The sequence below is a fragment of the Pleurodeles waltl genome, chromosome 10 (assembly GCF_031143425.1).
Source record: "Pleurodeles waltl isolate 20211129_DDA chromosome 10, aPleWal1.hap1.20221129, whole genome shotgun sequence".
In the NCBI taxonomy this organism is placed as follows: Eukaryota; Metazoa; Chordata; class Amphibia; order Caudata; family Salamandridae; genus Pleurodeles; species Pleurodeles waltl.
This window is the reverse complement of record NC_090449.1, coordinates 326,605,950-326,629,872: the sequence shown is the minus strand read 5'-3', so window position 1 is coordinate 326,629,872 and position 23,923 is coordinate 326,605,950. Positions and strand designations below refer to the sequence as shown.

Sequence of the window (23,923 nt, the reverse complement as noted above, 5' to 3'; positions counted from 1 at the left end):
CTGTGACTTTGATAGGAACATTGCAAGCGGCAAAATCAACAAGTGCAGACTGAAGAGTCCGACCTGCACACTGTTTTGGCTGTCAGGATGGCCGAGTGGTCTAAGGCGCCAGACTCAAGAGAGCTTGATCTTCAGTGAAGCTGAGCCTTCTGGTCTCTTCATGGAGGCGTGGGTTCAAATCCCACTTCTGACAGGTGTATTTTCTTCCCTTAAATCTTGCTCTGCTTGCAGAGCCAGTTCCTCACACCACTATCTTTGGAAGCTGCTGTGGCATGTGAGGAGAAATCCACCAACCCATCGGCTGGGCCCTCAATCAAAATTCTGTGTATTACTGGAAGGGGCGTCTCAGGCACACCTTCTGTTAGAGCTGCACTTTATGACAGTAACTACCATGCTGGTTTCTACTTAAGCAGTTGATTCTATCGTTTGAAGTGAGGCTCTCCTGCCACCTTTTGGGCAAAGAAGACACTGCCCCTGCAACAACACAGGCAGACAAGCTCAAACTAGGTTTCTTGGTTAGGTGGGCGGAGCATATTGGCAATGGTGCCTCCTCGTGACTTGCAATTTACATGAAGAAGACAGAGAGGCAGCTGGGAGTAGGCAGTACCCATGAACCCCTGAACACTGTCTTGCGACTAGCACACAATTCTGAAATGAGGCGGGGGAAAGGAGGTGATTTCCCCATCAAGGGCCATTCCGGGAAATCAGCCACCCTGCGTCTCCCAGGTGAGTGTTTCAGGCCTATGAGCCAGTAATATCGATCTCGCCTGATCGAGCGCTGATCGAGCAAGTGTGCTTGAATCCAAGAGGCATGCTCCTCTGGCTCAAGAGCTAGCAGGCCCTTCAGTGCTTCTGGTTGGGAAGTCTAAGGTGCAAGGGTCCATGACTTGCAGCGGGTTACAACTACCAGAAAGGGTCTGCTTTTCACATCAGTGCCCTAGTTCAGCTCACTGGCACAGGGCATTTTGACTACCTCTTGCCTTGCTAGAGACAAACAAAAAATCCTTGACAGAAAACATCAATTGCTATGGCACGCTTAGAGAGAGAGAGCCTCCAAATGGCCCTGCTTTTCGGAAAGACGCTTCAGAAGATGTTTCAAATGACTATGCAGCGGCAGTCTAGTTGGTATAGGGGTATGATTCTCGCTTCAGGTGTGAGAGGAGCTCGGTTCAAATCCCACACAAACCCCTACCTTTATAGGTTCAGTCTGTGTTTTAAACAGGAGTATTTCTGCTTTTCACTCTTGTAAGATGTCATGTTGCAATGCAATACATGCTTTATACTGGCGTCGAGACGGTTCAGCATCATGAAGGTATGCGAGATTTCTTTGCAACTGCTTTTCTGTGCTGGAGCAGCAGTGCTCGTAGGAACTTTAAATGCACAGTGCTTCTCCATGGTAATTTCGGGTCCAGTTCTGAAATCACCTCTTGGAATGAAAGTGATCCCAGTTCCTTTCTTCCAAGGGAAGAGATCGTGTTCCGGAAGGCTCAGCTTTGAGCGTCATGAACATTGGCCCTCATCCTTGCATCCCAGTCCAACGCATAGCCACATAAAGCAAGCAGGTGTGTCTGTTTCCATAGTGTGGTGGTTCCAGTACAATGCATAGCCACATGAAGCAAGCCGGCAAGTGTGTCTGTTTGTCTAGTGTAGTGGTTATCATGCGCACCTCACATGCGAAAGGTCCCTGGTTCGAGTCGCTGGGCTTTTTCACAGTATTTGCATTTCCTGCCTCACCTGACAGGCAAGCTGAGATAAAAGAGACTGTGTCTATCCCTCACCATCGTGAGGTACTACGCTCCTGGGGCATCTGTCACAGCTCACCAAGAGGAGTTGCGCCAGCTTACGGCAGTCAGTTGCTCACTGTTTGACCTTTGCAATGAAGCCTGAGCCTACAGCATTCAAGCCAGCCAAGGAAGGAAGGTACGAGAGCGAAAATAGCTTTCCTGCCCTCACCAAGAACACACACCTTGAGCAAATAAAGTGCCAGACTTACAAGGCCCCATCGCCACCGGAGCATCACTTTTAGTGACGCCCCGGTGGCACTATGCACTGCGCGGTATTTACAAGATGGCGTTCAGCCACTTTTTGTGGCTTAACACCACCTTGTAAATACGGCCCCTTAGCACGCAGCGCGTTCCCTGGAAGGGGCGTGCAATGGGTGTTGTTGGGAGTGTGCCACAGCAACACCATAGCATTTTGATGCTGCTCCAGATTTAGGAGTTGGCGTAAATCTGCGTCAGCACCAAAATCCAACGCCATCCCAGGGGTGTCGTTAGAGTGGCGCACTGAGGAGAAATGTTTTCATTTCTCCTTGTTTTTGCTCTTTCTATGTGTGATGCATTCTGCAGCACACATAGAAGTAAGAGCAAATCACCATTGAAGATTTTTTTTTTGGCCAGGAAGGTGTCCCTTCCTGCACAAAAACAATTTCCCCCTCAACGCAGTCATCCTTGTACCATGGTGCAAGAACGGCTGCGTTGGCGCTCAGCAGCTAATTTAGAGCTGGCGCAGGGGGAAGCACAGGGGTGCGCTGTATTCTACTAAATACGGCGCTTCCCTGCATTTTGAAAATGACGGCGCGTGGGGCTTGCAAATTTGGCACAGCGTCGCGCTTAGTCATTTTCTTGTAAATCTGGGCCAAAATGTCTAAAGGATAGAGGCTTTTTATGTCATATTCGATGAAGACCATGCAAATGACTCTAGTCGTACTGCAGAAGAGAGCACCATGTGCAGTTTCTTGCTTTGGGATGTAGTCTCCCACTCTCTGTCACCAACCCTCCGAGCAGGGACGGAGCCATTGCATTTCTGTGCCCAGGCTCGTTGGTCTAGGGGTATGATTCTCGCTTAGGGTTCGAGAGGTCCCAGGTTCAAATCCCGGACGAGCCCATTTTAGCGGAAAACAATCAAATCCTACTCAAAATACACAACCCCTCAACATTTCTCATTCCACTCGAAGCATTGTTGCGCAAAACATATTTTTTGCCTCAGGCGAAAAATGGATTACAATGCCTTGGCTTCCTTCCTGCTTGCTCTCAGTGCGCCCTGTGTGATGATTTCACAGGCTCTCCTTCCTGGCATTTAGGCATCAGATATTTGTCTGTCTCTGCCCGCAGCTGTGGGATTTTTCAGGACGTCTGAGTGTATGCATGCTGGCTGACACCGCTGCAATTTTCACACTTACCCCTCGCATTCCAAGCAACTGCTGATAAAGTATAGAGGAAATCGTGCAAACATATGAGGGGAACTGTGCTCCTTCAGTCAAATCAGCAAGCTTGTTTCTGTAGTGTAGTGGTTATCACGTTCGCCTCACACGCGAAAGGTCCCCGGTTCGAGACCGGGCAGAAACGCTTGGCAGCAGCAGCTTCTGTGTTTGCTCCCTAAAACCTCAGTCTCTCTCAATGCACACTTAGACAGAAATGACCTTTAAAAACTTGTGACCTGTGTAAAACGTGCTTTACTATTGCAGGACGCTAAAAAGTTATCTGCATCCCTCGGTGGTCGTGCATGTGCATTGTTTCTTGTTCTGTTTTTTTTTTTTTTCTTGGCCATGTTATATTGTGGGGCCTTTAAAGCTGTGACTTTGATAGGAACATTGCAAGCGGCAAAATCAACAAGTGCAGACTGAAGAGTCCGACCTGCACACTGTTTTGGCTGTCAGGATGGCCGAGTGGTCTAAGGCGCCAGACTCAAGAGAGCTTGATCTTCAGTGAAGCTGAGCCTTCTGGTCTCTTCATGGAGGCGTGGGTTCAAATCCCACTTCTGACAGGTGTATTTTCTTCCCTTAAATCTTGCTCTGCTTGCAGAGCCAGCTCCTCACACCACTATCTTTGGAAGCTGCTGTGGCATGTGAGGAGAAATCCACCAACCCATCGGCTGGGCCCTCAATCAAAATTCTGTGTATTACTGGAAGGGGCGTCTCAGGCACACCTTCTGTTAGAGCTGCACTTTATGACAGTAACTACCATGCTGGTTTCTACTTAAGCAGTTGATTCTATCGTTTGAAGTGAGGCTCTCCTGCCACCTTTTGGGCAAAGAAGACACTGCCCCTGCAACAACACAGGCAGACAAGCTCAAACTAGGTTTCTTGGTTAGGTGGGCGGAGCATATTGGCAATGGTGCCTCCTCGTGACTTGCAATTTACATGAAGAAGACAGAGAGGCAGCTGGGAGTAGGCAGTACCCATGAACCCCTGAACACTGTCTTGCGACTAGCACACAATTCTGAAATGAGGCGGGGGAAAGGAGGTGATTTCCCCATCAAGGGCCATTCCGGGAAATCAGCCACCCTGCGTCTCCCAGGTGAGTGTTTCAGGCCTATGAGCCACTAATATAAATCTCGCCTGATCGAGTCCTGATCGAGCAAGTGTGCTTGAATCCAAGAGGCATGCTCCTCTGGCTCAAGAGCTAGCAGGCCCTTCAGTGCTTCTGGTTGGGAAGTCTAAGGTGCAAGGGTCCATGACTTGCAGCGGGTTACAACTACCAGAAAGGGTCTGCTTTTCACATCAGTGCCCTAGTTCAGCTCACTGGCACAAGGCATTTTGACTACCTCTTGCCTTGCTAGAGACAAACAAAAAATCCTTGACAGAAAACATCAATTGCTATGGCACGCTTAGAGAGAGAGAGCCTCCAAATGGCCCTGCTTTTCGAAAAGACGCTTCAGAAGATGTTTCAAATGACTATGCAGCGGCAGTCTAGTTGGTATAGGGGTATGATTCTCGCTTCGGGTGTGAGAGGACCTCGGTTCAAATCCCAGACAAACCCCTACCTTTATAGGTTCAGTCTGTGTTTTAAACAGGAGTATTTCTGCTTTTCACTCTTGTAAGATGTCATGTTGCAATGCAATACATGCTTTATACTGGCGTCGAGACGGTTCAGCATCATGAAGGTATGCGAGATTTCTTTGCAACTGCTTTTCTGTGCTGGAGCAGCAGTGCTCGTAGGAACATTAAATGCACAGTGCTTCTCCATGGTAATTTCGGGTCCAGTTCTGAAATCACCTCTTGGAATGAAAGTGATCCCAGTTCCTTTCTTCCAAGGGAAGAGATCGTGTTCTGGAAGGCTCAGCTTTGAGCGTCATGAACATTGGCCCTCATCCTTGCATCCCAGTCCAATGCATAGCCACATAAAGCAAGCAGGTGTGTCTGTTTCCATAGTGTGGTGGTTCCAGTACAATGCATAGCCACATGAAGCAAGCCGGCAAGTGTGTCTGTTTGTCTAGTGTAGTGGTTATCATGCGCACCTCACATGCGAAAGGTCCCTGGTTCGAGTCGCTGGGCTTTTTCACAGTATTTGCATTTCCTGCCTCACCTGACAGGCAAGCTGAGATAAAAGAGACTGTGTCTATCCCTCACCATCGTGAGGTACTACGCTCCTGGGGCATCTGTCACAGCTCACCAAGAGGAGTTGCGCCAGCTTACGGCAGTCAGTTGCTCACTGTTTGACCTTTGCAATGAAGCCTGAGCCTACAGCATTCAAGCCAGCCAAGGAATGAAGGTACGAGAGCGAAAATAGCTTTCCTGCCCTCACCAAGAACACACACCTTGAGCAAATAAAGTGCCAGACTTACAAGGCCCTATCGCCACCGGAGCATCACTTTTAGTGACGCCCCTGTGGCACTATGCACTGCGCGGTATTTACAAGATGGCGTTCAGCCACTTTTTGTGGCTTAACACCACCTTGTAAATACGGCCCCTTAGCACGCAGCGCGTTCCCTGGAAGGGGCGTGCAATGGGTGTTGTTGGGAGTGTGCCACAGCAACACCATAGCATTTTGATGCTGCTCCAGATTTAGGAGTTGGCGTAAATCTGCGTCAGCACCAAAATCCAACGCCATCCCAGGGGTGTCGTTAGAGTGGCGCACTGAGGAGAAATGTTTTCATTTCTCCTTGTTTTTGCTCTTTCTATGTGTGATGCATTCTGCAGCACACATAGAAGTAAGAGCAAATCACCATTGAAGATTTTTTTTTTGGCCAGGAAGGTGTCCCTTCCTGCACAAAAACAATTTCCCCCTCAACGCAGTCATCCTTGTACCATGGTGCAAGAACGGCTGCGTTGGCGCTCAGCAGCTAATTTAGAGCTGGCGCAGGGGGAAGCACAGGGGTGCGCTGTATTCTACTAAATACGGCGCTTCCCTGCATTTTGAAAATGACGGCGCGTGGGGCTTGCAAATTTGGCACAGCGTCGCGCTTAGTCATTTTCTTGTAAATCTGGGCCAAAATGTCTAAAGGATAGAGGCTTTTTATGTCATATTCGATGAAGACCATGCAAATGACTCTAGTCGTACTGCAGAAGAGAGCACCATGTGCAGTTTCTTGCTTTGGGATGTAGTCTCCCACTCTCTGTCACCAACCCTCCGAGCAGGGACGGAGCCATTGCATTTCTGTGCCCAGGCTCGTTGGTCTAGGGGTATGATTCTCGCTTAGGGTTCGAGAGGTCCCAGGTTCAAATCCCGGACGAGCCCATTTTAGCGGAAAACAATCAAATCCTGCTCAAAATACACAACCCCTCAACATTTCTCATTCCACTCGAAGCATTGTTGCGCAAAACATATTTTTTGCCTCAGGCGAAAAATGGATTACAATGCCTTGGCTTCCTTCCTGCTTGCTCTCAGTGCGCCCTGTGTGATGATTTCACAGGCTCTCCTTCCTGGCATTTAGGCATCAGATATTTGTCTGTCTCTGCCCGCAGCTGTGGGATTTTTCAGGACGTCTGAGTGTATGCATGCTGGCTGACACCGCTGCAATTTTCACACTTACCCCTCGCATTCCAAGCAACTGCTGATAAAGTATAGAGGAAATCGTGCAAACATATGAGGGGAACTGTGCTCCTTCAGTCAAATCAGCAAGCTTGTTTCTGTAGTGTAGTGGTTATCACGTTCGCCTCACACGCGAAAGGTCCCCGGTTCGAGACCGGGCAGAAACACTTGGCAGCAGCAGCTTCTGTGTTTGCTCCCTAAAACCTCAGTCTCTCTCAATGCACACTTAGACAGAAATGACCTTTAAAAACTTGTGACCTGTGTAAAACGTGCTTTACTATTGCAGGACGCTAAAAAGTTATCTGCATCCCTCGGTGGTCGTGCATGTGCATTGTTTCTTGTTCTGTTTTTTTTTTTTTTCTTGGCCATGTTATATTGTGGGGCCTTTAAAGCTGTGACTTTGATAGGAACATTGCAAGCGGCAAAATCAACAAGTGCAGACTGAAGAGTCCGACCTGCACACTGTTTTGGCTGTCAGGATGGCCGAGTGGTCTAAGGCGCCAGACTCAAGAGAGCTTGATCTTCAGTGAAGCTGAGCCTTCTGGTCTCTTCATGGAGGCGTGGGTTCAAATCCCACTTCTGACAGGTGTATTTTCTTCCCTTAAATCTTGCTCTGCTTGCAGAGCCAGCTCCTCACACCACTATCTTTGGAAGCTGCTGTGGCATGTGAGGAGAAATCCACCAACCCATCGGCTGGGCCCTCAATCAAAATTCTGTGTATTACTGGAAGGGGCGTCTCAGGCACACCTTCTGTTAGAGCTGCACTTTATGACAGTAACTACCATGCTGGTTTCTACTTAAGCAGTTGATTCTATCGTTTGAAGTGAGGCTCTCCTGCCACCTTTTGGGCAAAGAAGACACTGCCCCTGCAACAACACAGGCAGACAAGCTCAAACTAGGTTTCTTGGTTAGGTGGGCGGAGCATATTGGCAATGGTGCCTCCTCGTGACTTGCAATTTACATGAAGAAGACAGAGAGGCAGCTGGGAGTAGGCAGTACCCATGAACCCCTGAACACTGTCTTGCGACTAGCACACAATTCTGAAATGAGGCGGGGGAAAGGAGGTGATTTCCCCATCAAGGGCCATTCCGGGAAATCAGCCACCCTGCGTCTCCCAGGTGAGTGTTTCAGGCCTATGAGCCACTAATATAAATCTCGCCTGATCGAGTCCTGATCGAGCAAGTGTGCTTGAATCCAAGAGGCATGCTCCTCTGGCTCAAGAGCTAGCAGGCCCTTCAGTGCTTCTGGTTGGGAAGTCTAAGGTGCAAGGGTCCATGACTTGCAGCGGGTTACAACTACCAGAAAGGGTCTGCTTTTCACATCAGTGCCCTAGTTCAGCTCACTGGCACAAGGCATTTTGACTACCTCTTGCCTTGCTAGAGACAAACAAAAAATCCTTGACAGAAAACATCAATTGCTATGGCACGCTTAGAGAGAGAGAGCCTCCAAATGGCCCTGCTTTTCGAAAAGACGCTTCAGAAGATGTTTCAAATGACTATGCAGCGGCAGTCTAGTTGGTATAGGGGTATGATTCTCGCTTCGGGTGTGAGAGGACCTCGGTTCAAATCCCAGACAAACCCCTACCTTTATAGGTTCAGTCTGTGTTTTAAACAGGAGTATTTCTGCTTTTCACTCTTGTAAGATGTCATGTTGCAATGCAATACATGCTTTATACTGGCGTCGAGACGGTTCAGCATCATGAAGGTATGCGAGATTTCTTTGCAACTGCTTTTCTGTGCTGGAGCAGCAGTGCTCGTAGGAACATTAAATGCACAGTGCTTCTCCATGGTAATTTCGGGTCCAGTTCTGAAATCACCTCTTGGAATGAAAGTGATCCCAGTTCCTTTCTTCCAAGGGAAGAGATCGTGTTCTGGAAGGCTCAGCTTTGAGCGTCATGAACATTGGCCCTCATCCTTGCATCCCAGTCCAATGCATAGCCACATAAAGCAAGCAGGTGTGTCTGTTTCCATAGTGTGGTGGTTCCAGTACAATGCATAGCCACATGAAGCAAGCCGGCAAGTGTGTCTGTTTGTCTAGTGTAGTGGTTATCATGCGCACCTCACATGCGAAAGGTCCCTGGTTCGAGTCGCTGGGCTTTTTCACAGTATTTGCATTTCCTGCCTCACCTGACAGGCAAGCTGAGATAAAAGAGACTGTGTCTATCCCTCACCATCGTGAGGTACTACGCTCCTGGGGCATCTGTCACAGCTCACCAAGAGGAGTTGCGCCAGCTTACGGCAGTCAGTTGCTCACTGTTTGACCTTTGCAATGAAGCCTGAGCCTACAGCATTCAAGCCAGCCAAGGAAGGAAGGTACGAGAGCGAAAATAGCTTTCCTGCCCTCACCAAGAACACACACCTTGAGCAAATAAAGTGCCAGACTTACAAGGCCCTATCGCCACCGGAGCATCACTTTTAGTGACGCCCCTGTGGCACTATGCACTGCGCGGTATTTACAAGATGGCGTTCAGCCACTTTTTGTGGCTTAACACCACCTTGTAAATACGGCCCCTTAGCACGCAGCGCGTTCCCTGGAAGGGGCGTGCAATGGGTGTTGTTGGGAGTGTGCCACAGCAACACCATAGCATTTTGATGCTGCTCCAGATTTAGGAGTTGGCGTAAATCTGCGTCAGCACCAAAATCCAACGCCATCCCAGGGGTGTCGTTAGAGTGGCGCACTGAGGAGAAATGTTTTCATTTCTCCTTGTTTTTGCTCTTTCTATGTGTGATGCATTCTGCAGCACACATAGAAGTAAGAGCAAATCACCATTGAAGATTTTTTTTTTGGGCAGGAAGGTGTCCCTTCCTGCACAAAAACAATTTCCCCCTCAACGCAGTCATCCTTGTACCATGGTGCAAGAACGGCTGCGTTGGCGCTCAGCAGCTAATTTAGAGCTGGCGCAGGGGGAAGCACAGGGGTGCGCTGTATTCTACTAAATACGGCGCTTCCCTGCATTTTGAAAATGACGGCGCGTGGGGCTTGCAAATTTGGCACAGCGTCGCGCTTAGTCATTTTCTTGTAAATCTGGGCCAAAATGTCTAAAGGATAGAGGCTTTTTATGTCATGTTCGATGAAGACCATGCAAATGACTCTAGTCGTACTGCAGAAGAGAGCACCATGTGCAGTTTCTTGCTTTGGGATGTAGTCTCCCACTCTCTGTCACCAACCCTCCGAGCAGGGTCGGAGCCGTTGCATTTCTGTGCCCAGGCTCGTTGGTCTAGGGGTATGATTCTCGCTTAGGGTGCGAGAGGTCCCAGGTTCAAATCCCGGACGAGCCCATTTTAGCGGAAAACAATCAAATCCTGCTCAAAATACACAACCCCTCAACATTTCTCATTCCATTCGAAGCATAGTTGCGCAAAACATATTTTTTGCCTCAGGCGAAAAATGGATTACAATGCCTTGGCTTCCTTCCTGCTTGCTCTCAGTGCGCCCTGTGTGATGATTTCACAGGCTCTCCTTCCTGGCATTTAGGCATCATATATTTGTCTGTCTCTGCCCGCAGCTGTGGGATTTTTCAGGACGTCTGAGTGTATGCATGCTGGCTGACACCGCTGCAATTTTCACACTTACCCCTCGCATTCCAAGCAACTGCTGATAAAGTATAGAGGAAATCGTGCAAACATATGAGGGGAACTGTGCTCCTTCAGTCAAACCAGCAAGCTTGTTTCCGTAGTGTAGTGGTTATCACGTTCGCCTCACACGCGAAAGGTCCCCGGTTCGACACCGGGCAGAAACACTTGGCAGCAGCAGCTTTTGTGTTTGCTCCCTAAAACCTCAGTCTCTCTCAATGCACACTTAGACAGAAATGACCTTTAAAAACTTGTGACCTGTGTAAAACGTGCTTTACTATTGCAGGACGCTAAAAAGTTATCTGCATCCCTCGGTGGTCGTGCATGTGCATTGTTTCTTGTTCTGTTTTTTTTTTTTTTTCTTGGCCATGTTATATTGTGGGGCCTTTAAAGCTGTGACTTTGATAGGAACATTGCAAGCGGCAAAATCAACAAGTGCAGACTGAAGAGTCCGACCTGCACACTGTTTTGGCTGTCAGGATGGCCGAGTGGTCTAAGGCGCCAGACTCAAGAGAGCTTGATCTTCAGTGAAGCTGAGCCTTCTGGTCTCTTCATGGAGGCGTGGGTTCAAATCCCACTTCTGACAGGTGTATTTTCTTCCCTTAAATCTTGCTCTGCTTGCAGAGCCAGCTCCTCACACCACTATCTTTGGAAGCTGCTGTGGCATGTGAGGAGAAATCCACCAACCCATCGGCTGGGCCCTCAATCAAAATTCTGTGTATTACTGGAAGGGGCGTCTCAGGCACACCTTCTGTTAGAGCTGCACTTTATGACAGTAACTACCATGCTGGTTTCTACTTAAGCAGTTGATTCTATCGTTTGAAGTGAGGCTCTCCTGCCACCTTTTGGGCAAAGAAGACACTGCCCCTGCAACAACACAGGCAGACAAGCTCAAACTAGGTTTCTTGGTTAGGTGGGTGGAGCATATTGGCAATGGTGCCTCCTCGTGACTTGCAATTTACATGAAGAAGACAGAGAGGCAGCTGGGAGTAGGCAGTACCCATGAACCCCTGAACACTGTCTTGCGACTAGCACACAATTCTGAAATGAGGCGGGGGAAAGGAGGTGATTTCCCCATCAAGGGCCATTCCGGGAAATCAGCCACCCTGCGTCTCCCAGGTGAGTGTTTCAGGCCTATGAGCCACTAATATCGATCTCGCCTGATCGAGCGCTGATCGAGCAAGTGTGCTTGAATCCAAGAGGCATGCTCCTCTGGCTCAAGAGCTAGCAGGCCCTTCAGTGCTTCTGGTTGGGAAGTCTAAGGTGCAAGGGTCCATGACTTGCAGCGGGTTACAACTACCAGAAAGGGTCTGCTTTTCCCATCAGTGCCCTAGTTCAGCTCACTGGCACAGGGCATTTTGACTACCTCTTGCCTTGCTAGAGACAAACAAAAAATCCTTGACAGAAAACATCAATTGCTATGGCACGCTTAGAGAGAGAGAGCCTCCAAATGGCCCTGCTTTTCGGAAAGACGCTTCAGAAGATGTTTCAAATGACTATGCAGCGGCAGTCTAGTTGGTATAGGGGTATGTTTCTCGCTTCGGGTGTGAGAGGAGCTCGGTTCAAATCCCACACAAACCCCTACCTTTATAGGTTCAGTCTGTGTTTTAAACAGGAGTATTTCTGCTTTTCACTCTTGTAAGATGTCATGTTGCAATGCAATACATGCTTTATACTGGCGTCGAGACGGTTCAGCATCATGAAGGTATGCGAGATTTCTTTGCAAATGCTTTTCTGTGCTGGAGCAGCAGTGCTCGTAGGAACATTAAATGCACAGTGCTTCTCCATGGTAATTTCGGGTCCAGTTCTGAAATCACCTCTTGGAATGAAAGTGATCCCAGTTCCTTTCTTCCAAGGGAAGAGATCGTGTTCCGGAAGGCTCAGCTTTGAGCGTCATGAACATTGGCCCTCATCCTTGCATCCCAGTCCAATGCATAGCCACATAAAGCAAGCAGGTGTGTCTGTTTCCATAGTGTGGTGGTTCCAGTACAATGCATAGCCACATGAAGCAAGCCGGCAAGTGTGTCTGTTTGTCTAGTGTAGTGGTTATCATGCGCACCTCACATGCGAAAGGTCCCTGGTTCGAGTCGCTGGGCTTTTTCACAGTATTTGCATTTCCTGCCTCACCTGACAGGCAAGCTGAGATAAAAGAGACTGTGTCTATCCCTCACCATCGTGAGGTACTACGCTCCTGGGGCATCTGTCACAGCTCACCAAGAGGAGTTGCGCCAGCTTACGGCAGTCAGTTGCTCACTGTTTGACCTTTGCAATGAAGCCTGAGCCTACAGCATTCAAGCCAGCCAAGGAAGGAAGGTACGAGAGCGAAAATAGCTTTCCTGCCCTCACCAAGAACACACACCTTGAGCAAATAAAGTGCCAGACTTACAAGGCCCCATCGCCACCGGAGCATCACTTTTAGTGACGCCCCGGTGGCACTATGCACTGCGCGGTATTTACAAGATGGCGTTCAGCCACTTTTTGTGGCTTAACACCACCTTGTAAATACGGCCCCTTAGCACGCAGCGCGTTCCCTGGAAGGGGCGTGCAATGGGTGTTGTTGGGAGTGTGCCACAGCAACACCATAGCATTTTGATGCTGCTCCAGATTTAGGAGTTGGCGTAAATCTGCGTCAGCACCAAAATCCAACGCCATCCCAGGGGTGTCGTTAGAGTGGCGCACTGAGGAGAAATGTTTTCATTTCTCCTTGTTTTTGCTCTTTCTATGTGTGATGCATTCTGCAGCACACATAGAAGTAAGAGCAAATCACCATTGAAGATTTTTTTTTTGGGCAGGAAGGTGTCCCTTCCTGCACAAAAACAATTTCCCCCTCAACGCAGTCATCCTTGTACCATGGTGCAAGAACGGCTGCGTTGGCGCTCAGCAGCTAATTTAGAGCTGGCGCAGGGGGAAGCACAGGGGTGTGCTGTATTCTACTAAATACGGCGCTTCCCTGCATTTTGAAAATGACGGTGCGTGGGGCTTGCAAATTTGGCACAGCGTCGCGCTTAGTCATTTTCTTGTAAATCTGGGCCAAAATGTCTAAAGGATAGAGGCTTTTTATGTCATGTTCGATGAAGACCATGCAAATGACTCTAGTCGTACTGCAGAAGAGAGCACCATGTGCAGTTTCTTGCTTTGGGATGTAGTCTCCCACTCTCTGTCACCAACCCTCCGAGAAGGGTCGGAGCCGTTGCATTTCTGTGCCCAGGCTCGTTGGTCTAGGGGTATGATTCTCGCTTAGGGTGCGAGAGGTCCCAGGTTCAAATCGCGGACGAGCCCATTTTAGCGGAAAACAATCAAATCCTGCTCAAAATACACAACCCCTCAACATTTCTCATTCCACTCGAAGCATTGTTGCGCAAAACATATTTTTTGCCTCAGGCGAAAAATGGATTACAATGCCTTGGCTTCCTTCCTGCTTGCTCTCAGTGCGACCTGTGTGATGATTTCACAGGCTCTCCTTCCTGGCATTTAGGCATCAGATATTTGTCTGTCTCTGCCCGCAGCTGTGGGATTTTTCAGGACGTCTGAGTGTATGCATGCTGGCTGACACCGCTGCAATTTTCACACTTACCCCTCGCATTCCAAGCAACTGCTGATAAAGTATAGAGGAAATCGTGCAAACATATGAGGGGAACTGTGCTCCTTCAGTCAAACCAGCAAGCTTGTTTCTGTAGTGTAGTGGTTATCACGTTTGCCTCACACGCGAAAGGTCCCCGGTTCGAGACCGGGCAGAAACACTTGGCAGCAGCAGCTTTTGTGTTTGCTCCCTAAAACCTCAGTCTCTCTCAATGCACACTTAGACAGAAATGACCTTTAAAAACTTGTGACCTGTGTAAAACGTGCTTTACTATTGCAGGACGCTAAAAAGTTATCTGCATCCCTCGGTGGTCGTGCATGTGCATTGTTTCTTGTTCTGTTTTTTTTTTTTTTTCTTGGCCATGTTATATTGTGGGGCCTTTAAAGCTGTGACTTTGATAGGAACATTGCAAGCGGCAAAATCAACAAGTGCAGACTGAAGAGTCCGACCTGCACACTGTTTTGGCTGTCAGGATGGCCGAGTGGTCTAAGGCGCCAGACTCAAGAGAGCTTGATCTTCAGTGAAGCTGAGCCTTCTGGTCTCTTCATGGAGGCGTGGGTTCAAATCCCACTTCTGACAGGTGTATTTTCTTCCCTTAAATCTTGCTCTGCTTGCAGAGCCAGCTCCTCACACCACTATCTTTGGAAGCTGCTGTGGCATGTGAGGAGAAATCCACCAACCCATCGGCTGGGCCCTCAATCAAAATTCTGTGTATTACTGGAAGGGGCGTCTCAGGCACACCTTCTGTTAGAGCTGCACTTTATGACAGTAACTACCATGCTGGTTTCTACTTAAGCAGTTGATTCTATCGTTTGAAGTGAGGCTCTCCTGCCACCTTTTGGGCAAAGAAGACACTGCCCCTGCAACAACACAGGCAGACAAGCTCAAACTAGGTTTCTTGGTTAGGTGGGCGGAGCATATTGGCAATGGTGCCTCCTCGTGACTTGCAATTTACATGAAGAAGACAGAGAGGCAGCTGGGAGTAGGCAGTACCCATGAACCCCTGAACACTGTCTTGCGACTAGCACACAATTCTGAAATGAGGCGGGGGAAAGGAGGTGATTTCCCCATCAAGGGCCATTCCGGGAAATCAGCCACCCTGCGTCTCCCAGGTGAGTGTTTCAGGCCTATGAGCCACTAATATAAATCTCGCCTGATCGAGTCCTGATCGAGCAAGTGTGCTTGAATCCAAGAGGCATGCTCCTCTGGCTCAAGAGCTAGCAGGCCCTTCAGTGCTTCTGGTTGGGAAGTCTAAGGTGCAAGGGTCCATGACTTGCAGCGGGTTACAACTACCAGAAAGGGTCTGCTTTTCACATCAGTGCCCTAGTTCAGCTCACTGGCACAAGGCATTTTGACTACCTCTTGCCTTGCTAGAGACAAACAAAAAATCCTTGACAGAAAACATCAATTGCTATGGCACGCTTAGAGAGAGAGAGCCTCCAAATGGCCCTGCTTTTCGAAAAGACGCTTCAGAAGATGTTTCAAATGACTATGCAGCGGCAGTCTAGTTGGTATAGGGGTATGATTCTCGCTTCGGGTGTGAGAGGACCTCGGTTCAAATCCCAGACAAACCCCTACCTTTATAGGTTCAGTCTGTGTTTTAAACAGGAGTATTTCTGCTTTTCACTCTTGTAAGATGTCATGTTGCAATGCAATACATGCTTTATACTGGCGTCGAGACGGTTCAGCATCATGAAGGTATGCGAGATTTCTTTGCAACTGCTTTTCTGTGCTGGAGCAGCAGTGCTCGTAGGAACATTAAATGCACAGTGCTTCTCCATGGTAATTTCGGGTCCAGTTCTGAAATCACCTCTTGGAATGAAAGTGATCCCAGTTCCTTTCTTCCAAGGGAAGAGATCGTGTTCTGGAAGGCTCAGCTTTGAGCGTCATGAACATTGGCCCTCATCCTTGCATCCCAGTCCAATGCATAGCCACATAAAGCAAGCAGGTGTGTCTGTTTCCATAGTGTGGTGGTTCCAGTACAATGCATAGCCACATGAAGCAAGCCGGCAAGTGTGTCTGTTTGTCTAGTGTAGTGGTTATCATGCGCACCTCACATGCGAAAGGTCCCTGGTTCGAGTCGCTGGGCTTTTTCACAGTATTTGCATTTCCTGCCTCACCTGACAGGCAAGCTGAGATAAAAGAGACTGTGTCTATCCCTCACCATCGTGAGGTACTACGCTCCTGGGGCATCTGTCACAGCTCACCAAGAGGAGTTGCGCCAGCTTACGGCAGTCAGTTGCTCACTGTTTGACCTTTGCAATGAAGCCTGAGCCTACAGCATTCAAGCCAGCCAAGGAATGAAGGTACGAGAGCGAAAATAGCTTTCCTGCCCTCACCAAGAACACACACCTTGAGCAAATAAAGTGCCAGACTTACAAGGCCCTATCGCCACCGGAGCATCACTTTTAGTGACGCCCCTGTGGCACTATGCACTGCGCGGTATTTACAAGATGGCGTTCAGCCACTTTTTGTGGCTTAACACCACCTTGTAAATACGGCCCCTTAGCACGCAGCGCGTTCCCTGGAAGGGGCGTGCAATGGGTGTTGTTGGGAGTGTGCCACAGCAACACCATAGCATTTTGATGCTGCTCCAGATTTAGGAGTTGGCGTAAATCTGCGTCAGCACCAAAATCCAACGCCATCCCAGGGGTGTCGTTAGAGTGGCGCACTGAGGAGAAATGTTTTCATTTCTCCTTGTTTTTGCTCTTTCTATGTGTGATGCATTCTGCAGCACACATAGAAGTAAGAGCAAATCACCATTGAAGATTTTTTTTTTGGCCAGGAAGGTGTCCCTTCCTGCACAAAAACAATTTCCCCCTCAACGCAGTCATCCTTGTACCATGGTGCAAGAACGGCTGCGTTGGCGCTCAGCAGCTAATTTAGAGCTGGCGCAGGGGGAAGCACAGGGGTGCGCTGTATTCTACTAAATACGGCGCTTCCCTGCATTTTGAAAATGACGGCGCGTGGGGCTTGCAAATTTGGCACAGCGTCGCGCTTAGTCATTTTCTTGTAAATCTGGGCCAAAATGTCTAAAGGATAGAGGCTTTTTATGTCATATTCGATGAAGACCATGCAAATGACTCTAGTCGTACTGCAGAAGAGAGCACCATGTGCAGTTTCTTGCTTTGGGATGTAGTCTCCCACTCTCTGTCACCAACCCTCCGAGCAGGGACGGAGCCATTGCATTTCTGTGCCCAGGCTCGTTGGTCTAGGGGTATGATTCTCGCTTAGGGTTCGAGAGGTCCCAGGTTCAAATCCCGGACGAGCCCATTTTAGCGGAAAACAATCAAATCCTGCTCAAAATACACAACCCCTCAACATTTCTCATTCCACTCGAAGCATTGTTGCGCAAAACATATTTTTTGCCTCAGGCGAAAAATGGATTACAATGCCTTGGCTTCCTTCCTGCTTGCTCTCAGTGCGCCCTGTGTGATGATTTCACAGGCTCTCCTTCCTGGCATTTAGGCATCAGATATTTGTCTGTCTCTGCCCGCAGCTGTGGGATTTTTCAGGACGTCTGAGTGTATGCATGCTGGCTGACACCGCTGCAATTTTCACACTTACCCCTCGCATTCCAAGCAACTGCTGATAAAGTATAGAGGAAATCGTGCAAACATATGAGGGGAACTGTGCTCCTTCAGTCAAATCAGCAAGCTTGTTTCTGTAGTGTAGTGGTTATCACGTTCGCCTCACACGCGAAAGGTCCCCGGTTCGAGACCGGGCAGAAACACTTGGCAGCAGCAGCTTCTGTGTTTGCTCCCTAAAACCTCAGTCTCTCTCAATGCACACTTAGACAGAAATGACCTTTAAAAACTTGTGACCTGTGTAAAACGTGCTTTACTATTGCAGGACGCTAAAAAGTTATCTGCATCCCTCGGTGGTCGTGCATGTGCATTGTTTCTTGTTCTGTTTTTTTTTTTTTTCTTGGCCATGTTATATTGTGGGGCCTTTAAAGCTGTGACTTTGATAGGAACATTGCAAGCGGCAAAATCAACAAGTGCAGACTGAAGAGTCCGACCTGCACACTGTTTTGGCTGTCAGGATGGCCGAGTGGTCTAAGGCGCCAGACTCAAGAGAGCTTGATCTTCAGTGAAGCTGAGCCTTCTGGTCTCTTCATGGAGGCGTGGGTTCAAATCCCACTTCTGACAGGTGTATTTTCTTCCCTTAAATCTTGCTCTGCTTGCAGAGCCAGCTCCTCACACCACTATCTTTGGAAGCTGCTGTGGCATGTGAGGAGAAATCCACCAACCCATCGGCTGGGCCCTCAATCAAAATTCTGTGTATTACTGGAAGGGGCGTCTCAGGCACACCTTCTGTTAGAGCTGCACTTTATGACAGTAACTACCATGCTGGTTTCTACTTAAGCAGTTGATTCTATCGTTTGAAGTGAGGCTCTCCTGCCACCTTTTGGGCAAAGAAGACACTGCCCCTGCAACAACACAGGCAGACAAGCTCAAACTAGGTTTCTTGGTTAGGTGGGCGGAGCATATTGGCAATGGTGCCTCCTCGTGACTTGCAATTTACATGAAGAAGACAGAGAGGCAGCTGGGAGTAGGCAGTACCCATGAACCCCTGAACACTGTCTTGCGACTAGCACACAATTCTGAAATGAGGCGGGGGAAAGGAGGTGATTTCCCCATCAAGGGCCATTCCGGGAAATCAGCCACCCTGCGTCTCCCAGGTGAGTGTTTCAGGCCTATGAGCCACTAATATAAATCTCGCCTGATCGAGTCCTGATCGAGCAAGTGTGCTTGAATCCAAGAGGCATGCTCCTCTGGCTCAAGAGCTAGCAGGCCCTTCAGTGCTTCTGGTTGGGAAGTCTAAGGTGCAAGGGTCCATGACTTGCAGCGGGTTACAACTACCAGAAAGGGTCTGCTTTTCACATCAGTGCCCTAGTTCAGCTCACTGGCACAAGGCATTTTGACTACCTCTTGCCTTGCTAGAGACAAACAAAAAATCCTTGACAGAAAACATCAATTGCTATGGCACGCTTAGAGAGAGAGAGCCTCCAAATGGCCCTGCTTTTCGAAAAGACGCTTCAGAAGATGTTTCAAATGACTATGCAGCGGCAGTCTAGTTGGTATAGGGGTATGATTCTCGCTTCGGGTGTGAGAGGACCTCGGTTCAAATCCCAGACAAACCCCTACCTTTATAGGTTCAGTCTGTGTTTTAAACAGGAGTATTTCTGCTTTTCACTCTTGTAAGATGTCATGTTGCAATGCAATACATGCTTTATACTGGCGTCGAGACGGTTCAGCATCATGAAGGTATGCGAGATTTCTTTGCAACTGCTTTTCTGTGCTGGAGCAGCAGTGCTCGTAGGAACATTAAATGCACAGTGCTTCTCCATGGTAATTTCGGGTCCAGTTCTGAAATCACCTCTTGGAATGAAAGTGATCCCAGTTCCTTTCTTCCAAGGGAAGAGATCGTGTTCTGGAAGGCTCAGCTTTGAGCGTCATGAACATTGGCCCTCATCCTTGCATCCCAGTCCAATGCATAGCCACATAAAGCAAGCAGGTGTGTCTGTTTCCATAGTGTGGTGGTTCCAGTACAATGCATAGCCACATGAAGCAAGCCGGCAAGTGTGTCTGTTTGTCTAGTGTAGTGGTTATCATGCGCACCTCACATGCGAAAGGTCCCTGGTTCGAGTCGCTGGGCTTTTTCACAGTATTTGCATTTCCTGCCTCACCTGACAGGCAAGCTGAGATAAAAGAGACTGTGTCTATCCCTCACCATCGTGAGGTACTACGCTCCTGGGGCATCTGTCACAGCTCACCAAGAGGAGTTGCGCCAGCTTACGGCAGTCAGTTGCTCACTGTTTGACCTTTGCAATGAAGCCTGAGCCTACAGCATTCAAGCCAGCCAAGGAAGGAAGGTACGAGAGCGAAAATAGCTTTCCTGCCCTCACCAAGAACACACACCTTGAGCAAATAAAGTGCCAGACTTACAAGGCCCTATCGCCACCGGAGCATCACTTTTAGTGACGCCCCTGTGGCACTATGCACTGCGCGGTATTTACAAGATGGCGTTCAGCCACTTTTTGTGGCTTAACACCACCTTGTAAATACGGCCCCTTAGCACGCAGCGCGTTCCCTGGAAGGGGCGTGCAATGGGTGTTGTTGGGAGTGTGCCACAGCAACACCATAGCATTTTGATGCTGCTCCAGATTTAGGAGTTGGCGTAAATCTGCGTCAGCACCAAAATCCAACGCCATCCCAGGGGTGTCGTTAGAGTGGCGCACTGAGGAGAAATGTTTTCATTTCTCCTTGTTTTTGCTCTTTCTATGTGTGATGCATTCTGCAGCACACATAGAAGTAAGAGCAAATCACCATTGAAGATTTTTTTTTTGGGCAGGAAGGTGTCCCTTCCTGCACAAAAACAATTTCCCCCTCAACGCAGTCATCCTTGTACCATGGTGCAAGAACGGCTGCGTTGGCGCTCAGCAGCTAATTTAGAGCTGGCGCAGGGGGAAGCACAGGGGTGCGCTGTATTCTACTAAATACGGCGCTTCCCTGCATTTTGAAAATGACGGCGCGTGGGGCTTGCAAATTTGGCACAGCGTCGCGCTTAGTCATTTTCTTGTAAATCTGGGCCAAAATGTCTAAAGGATAGAGGCTTTTTATGTCATGTTCGATGAAGACCATGCAAATGACTCTAGTCGTACTGCAGAAGAGAGCACCATGTGCAGTTTCTTGCTTTGGGATGTAGTCTCCCACTCTCTGTCACCAACCCTCCGAGCAGGGTCGGAGCCGTTGCATTTCTGTGCCCAGGCTCGTTGGTCTAGGGGTATGATTCTCGCTTAGGGTGCGAGAGGTCCCAGGTTCAAATCCCGGACGAGCCCATTTTAGCGGAAAACAATCAAATCCTGCTCAAAATACACAACCCCTCAACATTTCTCATTCCATTCGAAGCATAGTTGCGCAAAACATATTTTTTGCCTCAGGCGAAAAATGGATTACAATGCCTTGGCTTCCTTCCTGCTTGCTCTCAGTGCGCCCTGTGTGATGATTTCACAGGCTCTCCTTCCTGGCATTTAGGCATCATATATTTGTCTGTCTCTGCCCGCAGCTGTGGGATTTTTCAGGACGTCTGAGTGTATGCATGCTGGCTGACACCGCTGCAATTTTCACACTTACCCCTCGCATTCCAAGCAACTGCTGATAAAGTATAGAGGAAATCGTGCAAACATATGAGGGGAACTGTGCTCCTTCAGTCAAACCAGCAAGCTTGTTTCCGTAGTGTAGTGGTTATCACGTTCGCCTCACACGCGAAAGGTCCCCGGTTCGACACCGGGCAGAAACACTTGGCAGCAGCAGCTTTTGTGTTTGCTCCCTAAAACCTCAGTCTCTCTCAATGCACACTTAGACAGAAATGACCTTTAAAAACTTGTGACCTGTGTAAAACGTGCTTTACTATTGCAGGACGCTAAAAAGTTATCTGCATCCCTCGGTGGTCGTGCATGTGCATTGTTTCTTGTTCTGTTTTTTTTTTTTTTTCTTGGCCATGTTATATTGTGGGGCCTTTAAAGCTGTGACTTTGATAGGAACATTGCAAGCGGCAAAATCAACAAGTGCAGACTGAAGAGTCCGACCTGCACACTGTTTTGGCTGTCAGGATGGCCGAGTGGTCTAAGGCGCCAGACTCAAGAGAGCTTGATCTTCAGTGAAGCTGAGCCTTCTGGTCTCTTCATGGAGGCGTGGGTTCAAATCCCACTTCTGACAGGTGTATTTTCTTCCCTTAAATCTTGCTCTGCTTGCAGAGCCAGCTCCTCACACCACTATCTTTGGAAGCTGCTGTGGCATGTGAGGAGAAATCCACCAACCCATCGGCTGGGCCCTCAATCAAAATTCTGTGTATTACTGGAAGGGGCGTCTCAGGCACACCTTCTGTTAGAGCTGCACTTTATGACAGTAACTACCATGCTGGTTTCTACTTAAGCAGTTGATTCTATCGTTTGAAGTGAGGCTCTCCTGCCACCTTTTGGGCAAAGAAGACACTGCCCCTGCAACAACACAGGCAGACAAGCTCAAACTAGGTTTCTTGGTTAGGTGGGTGGAGCATATTGGCAATGGTGCCTCCTCGTGACTTGCAATTTACATGAAGAAGACAGAGAGGCAGCTGGGAGTAGGCAGTACCCATGAACCCCTGAACACTGTCTTGCGACTAGCACACAATTCTGAAATGAGGCGGGGGAAAGGAGGTGATTTCCCCATCAAGGGCCATTCCGGGAAATCAGCCACCCTGCGTCTCCCAGGTGAGTGTTTCAGGCCTATGAGCCACTAATATCGATCTCGCCTGATCGAGCGCTGATCGAGCAAGTGTGCTTGAATCCAAGAGGCATGCTCCTCTGGCTCAAGAGCTAGCAGGCCCTTCAGTGCTTCTGGTTGGGAAGTCTAAGGTGCAAGGGTCCATGACTTGCAGCGGGTTACAACTACCAGAAAGGGTCTGCTTTTCCCATCAGTGCCCTAGTTCAGCTCACTGGCACAGGGCATTTTGACTACCTCTTGCCTTGCTAGAGACAAACAAAAAATCCTTGACAGAAAACATCAATTGCTATGGCACGCTTAGAGAGAGAGAGCCTCCAAATGGCCCTGCTTTTCGGAAAGACGCTTCAGAAGATGTTTCAAATGACTATGCAGCGGCAGTCTAGTTGGTATAGGGGTATGTTTCTCGCTTCGGGTGTGAGAGGAGCTCGGTTCAAATCCCACACAAACCCCTACCTTTATAGGTTCAGTCTGTGTTTTAAACAGGAGTATTTCTGCTTTTCACTCTTGTAAGATGTCATGTTGCAATGCAATACATGCTTTATACTGGCGTCGAGACGGTTCAGCATCATGAAGGTATGCGAGATTTCTTTGCAAATGCTTTTCTGTGCTGGAGCAGCAGTGCTCGTAGGAACATTAAATGCACAGTGCTTCTCCATGGTAATTTCGGGTCCAGTTCTGAAATCACCTCTTGGAATGAAAGTGATCCCAGTTCCTTTCTTCCAAGGGAAGAGATCGTGTTCCGGAAGGCTCAGCTTTGAGCGTCATGAACATTGGCCCTCATCCTTGCATCCCAGTCCAATGCATAGCCACATAAAGCAAGCAGGTGTGTCTGTTTCCATAGTGTGGTGGTTCCAGTACAATGCATAGCCACATGAAGCAAGCCGGCAAGTGTGTCTGTTTGTCTAGTGTAGTGGTTATCATGCGCACCTCACATGCGAAAGGTCCCTGGTTCGAGTCGCTGGGCTTTTTCACAGTATTTGCATTTCCTGCCTCACCTGACAGGCAAGCTGAGATAAAAGAGACTGTGTCTATCCCTCACCATCGTGAGGTACTACGCTCCTGGGGCATCTGTCACAGCTCACCAAGAGGAGTTGCGCCAGCTTACGGCAGTCAGTTGCTCACTGTTTGACCTTTGCAATGAAGCCTGAGCCTACAGCATTCAAGCCAGCCAAGGAAGGAAGGTACGAGAGCGAAAATAGCTTTCCTGCCCTCACCAAGAACACACACCTTGAGCAAATAAAGTGCCAGACTTACAAGGCCCCATCGCCACCGGAGCATCACTTTTAGTGACGCCCCGGTGGCACTATGCACTGCGCGGTATTTACAAGATGGCGTTCAGCCACTTTTTGTGGCTTAACACCACCTTGTAAATACGGCCCCTTAGCACGCAGCGCGTTCCCTGGAAGGGGCGTGCAATGGGTGTTGTTGGGAGTGTGCCACAGCAACACCATAGCATTTTGATGCTGCTCCAGATTTAGGAGTTGGCGTAAATCTGCGTCAGCACCAAAATCCAACGCCATCCCAGGGGTGTCGTTAGAGTGGCGCACTGAGGAGAAATGTTTTCATTTCTCCTTGTTTTTGCTCTTTCTATGTGTGATGCATTCTGCAGCACACATAGAAGTAAGAGCAAATCACCATTGAAGATTTTTTTTTTGGGCAGGAAGGTGTCCCTTCCTGCACAAAAACAATTTCCCCCTCAACGCAGTCATCCTTGTACCATGGTGCAAGAACGGCTGCGTTGGCGCTCAG

At 48.8% G+C, this 23,923-nt stretch overlaps 15 non-coding genes across 15 annotated transcripts; all 15 read left to right on the top strand.

The window, feature by feature from the left end:
* The first annotated feature begins 81 nt into the window (after nt 1–81).
* On the top strand, nt 82–193 carry TRNAL-CAA (transfer RNA leucine (anticodon CAA)). The gene is made up of 2 exons: nt 82–119; nt 148–193. It is a non-coding gene; the product is annotated as a tRNA-Leu (tRNA).
* A 3,081-nt stretch (nt 194–3,274) lies between these two features.
* TRNAV-CAC (transfer RNA valine (anticodon CAC)) lies at nt 3,275–3,347 on the top strand. The gene has a single exon. It is a non-coding gene; the product is annotated as a tRNA-Val (tRNA).
* A 306-nt stretch (nt 3,348–3,653) lies between these two features.
* Nucleotides 3,654–3,765, top strand: TRNAL-CAA (transfer RNA leucine (anticodon CAA)). The gene is made up of 2 exons: nt 3,654–3,691; nt 3,720–3,765. It is a non-coding gene; the product is annotated as a tRNA-Leu (tRNA).
* A 3,081-nt stretch (nt 3,766–6,846) lies between these two features.
* Nucleotides 6,847–6,919, top strand: TRNAV-CAC (transfer RNA valine (anticodon CAC)). The gene has a single exon. It is a non-coding gene; the product is annotated as a tRNA-Val (tRNA).
* A 306-nt stretch (nt 6,920–7,225) lies between these two features.
* Nucleotides 7,226–7,337, top strand: TRNAL-CAA (transfer RNA leucine (anticodon CAA)). Its single transcript has 2 exons — nt 7,226–7,263; nt 7,292–7,337. It is a non-coding gene; the product is annotated as a tRNA-Leu (tRNA).
* Nucleotides 7,338–9,958: 2,621 nt separating this feature from the next.
* TRNAP-AGG (transfer RNA proline (anticodon AGG)) lies at nt 9,959–10,030 on the top strand. The gene has a single exon. It is a non-coding gene; the product is annotated as a tRNA-Pro (tRNA).
* Nucleotides 10,031–10,418: 388 nt separating this feature from the next.
* Nucleotides 10,419–10,491, top strand: TRNAV-CAC (transfer RNA valine (anticodon CAC)). The gene has a single exon. It is a non-coding gene; the product is annotated as a tRNA-Val (tRNA).
* Nucleotides 10,492–10,798: 307 nt separating this feature from the next.
* Nucleotides 10,799–10,910, top strand: TRNAL-CAA (transfer RNA leucine (anticodon CAA)). The gene is made up of 2 exons: nt 10,799–10,836; nt 10,865–10,910. It is a non-coding gene; the product is annotated as a tRNA-Leu (tRNA).
* A 3,081-nt stretch (nt 10,911–13,991) lies between these two features.
* TRNAV-CAC (transfer RNA valine (anticodon CAC)) lies at nt 13,992–14,064 on the top strand. The gene has a single exon. It is a non-coding gene; the product is annotated as a tRNA-Val (tRNA).
* A 307-nt stretch (nt 14,065–14,371) lies between these two features.
* TRNAL-CAA (transfer RNA leucine (anticodon CAA)) lies at nt 14,372–14,483 on the top strand. Its single transcript has 2 exons — nt 14,372–14,409; nt 14,438–14,483. It is a non-coding gene; the product is annotated as a tRNA-Leu (tRNA).
* Nucleotides 14,484–17,564: 3,081 nt separating this feature from the next.
* Nucleotides 17,565–17,637, top strand: TRNAV-CAC (transfer RNA valine (anticodon CAC)). The gene has a single exon. It is a non-coding gene; the product is annotated as a tRNA-Val (tRNA).
* Nucleotides 17,638–17,943: 306 nt separating this feature from the next.
* Nucleotides 17,944–18,055, top strand: TRNAL-CAA (transfer RNA leucine (anticodon CAA)). The gene is made up of 2 exons: nt 17,944–17,981; nt 18,010–18,055. It is a non-coding gene; the product is annotated as a tRNA-Leu (tRNA).
* A 2,621-nt stretch (nt 18,056–20,676) lies between these two features.
* On the top strand, nt 20,677–20,748 carry TRNAP-AGG (transfer RNA proline (anticodon AGG)). Its single transcript has one exon. It is a non-coding gene; the product is annotated as a tRNA-Pro (tRNA).
* A 388-nt stretch (nt 20,749–21,136) lies between these two features.
* TRNAV-CAC (transfer RNA valine (anticodon CAC)) lies at nt 21,137–21,209 on the top strand. The gene has a single exon. It is a non-coding gene; the product is annotated as a tRNA-Val (tRNA).
* A 307-nt stretch (nt 21,210–21,516) lies between these two features.
* Nucleotides 21,517–21,628, top strand: TRNAL-CAA (transfer RNA leucine (anticodon CAA)). Its single transcript has 2 exons — nt 21,517–21,554; nt 21,583–21,628. It is a non-coding gene; the product is annotated as a tRNA-Leu (tRNA).
* Nucleotides 21,629–23,923: the final 2,295 nt, after the last annotated feature.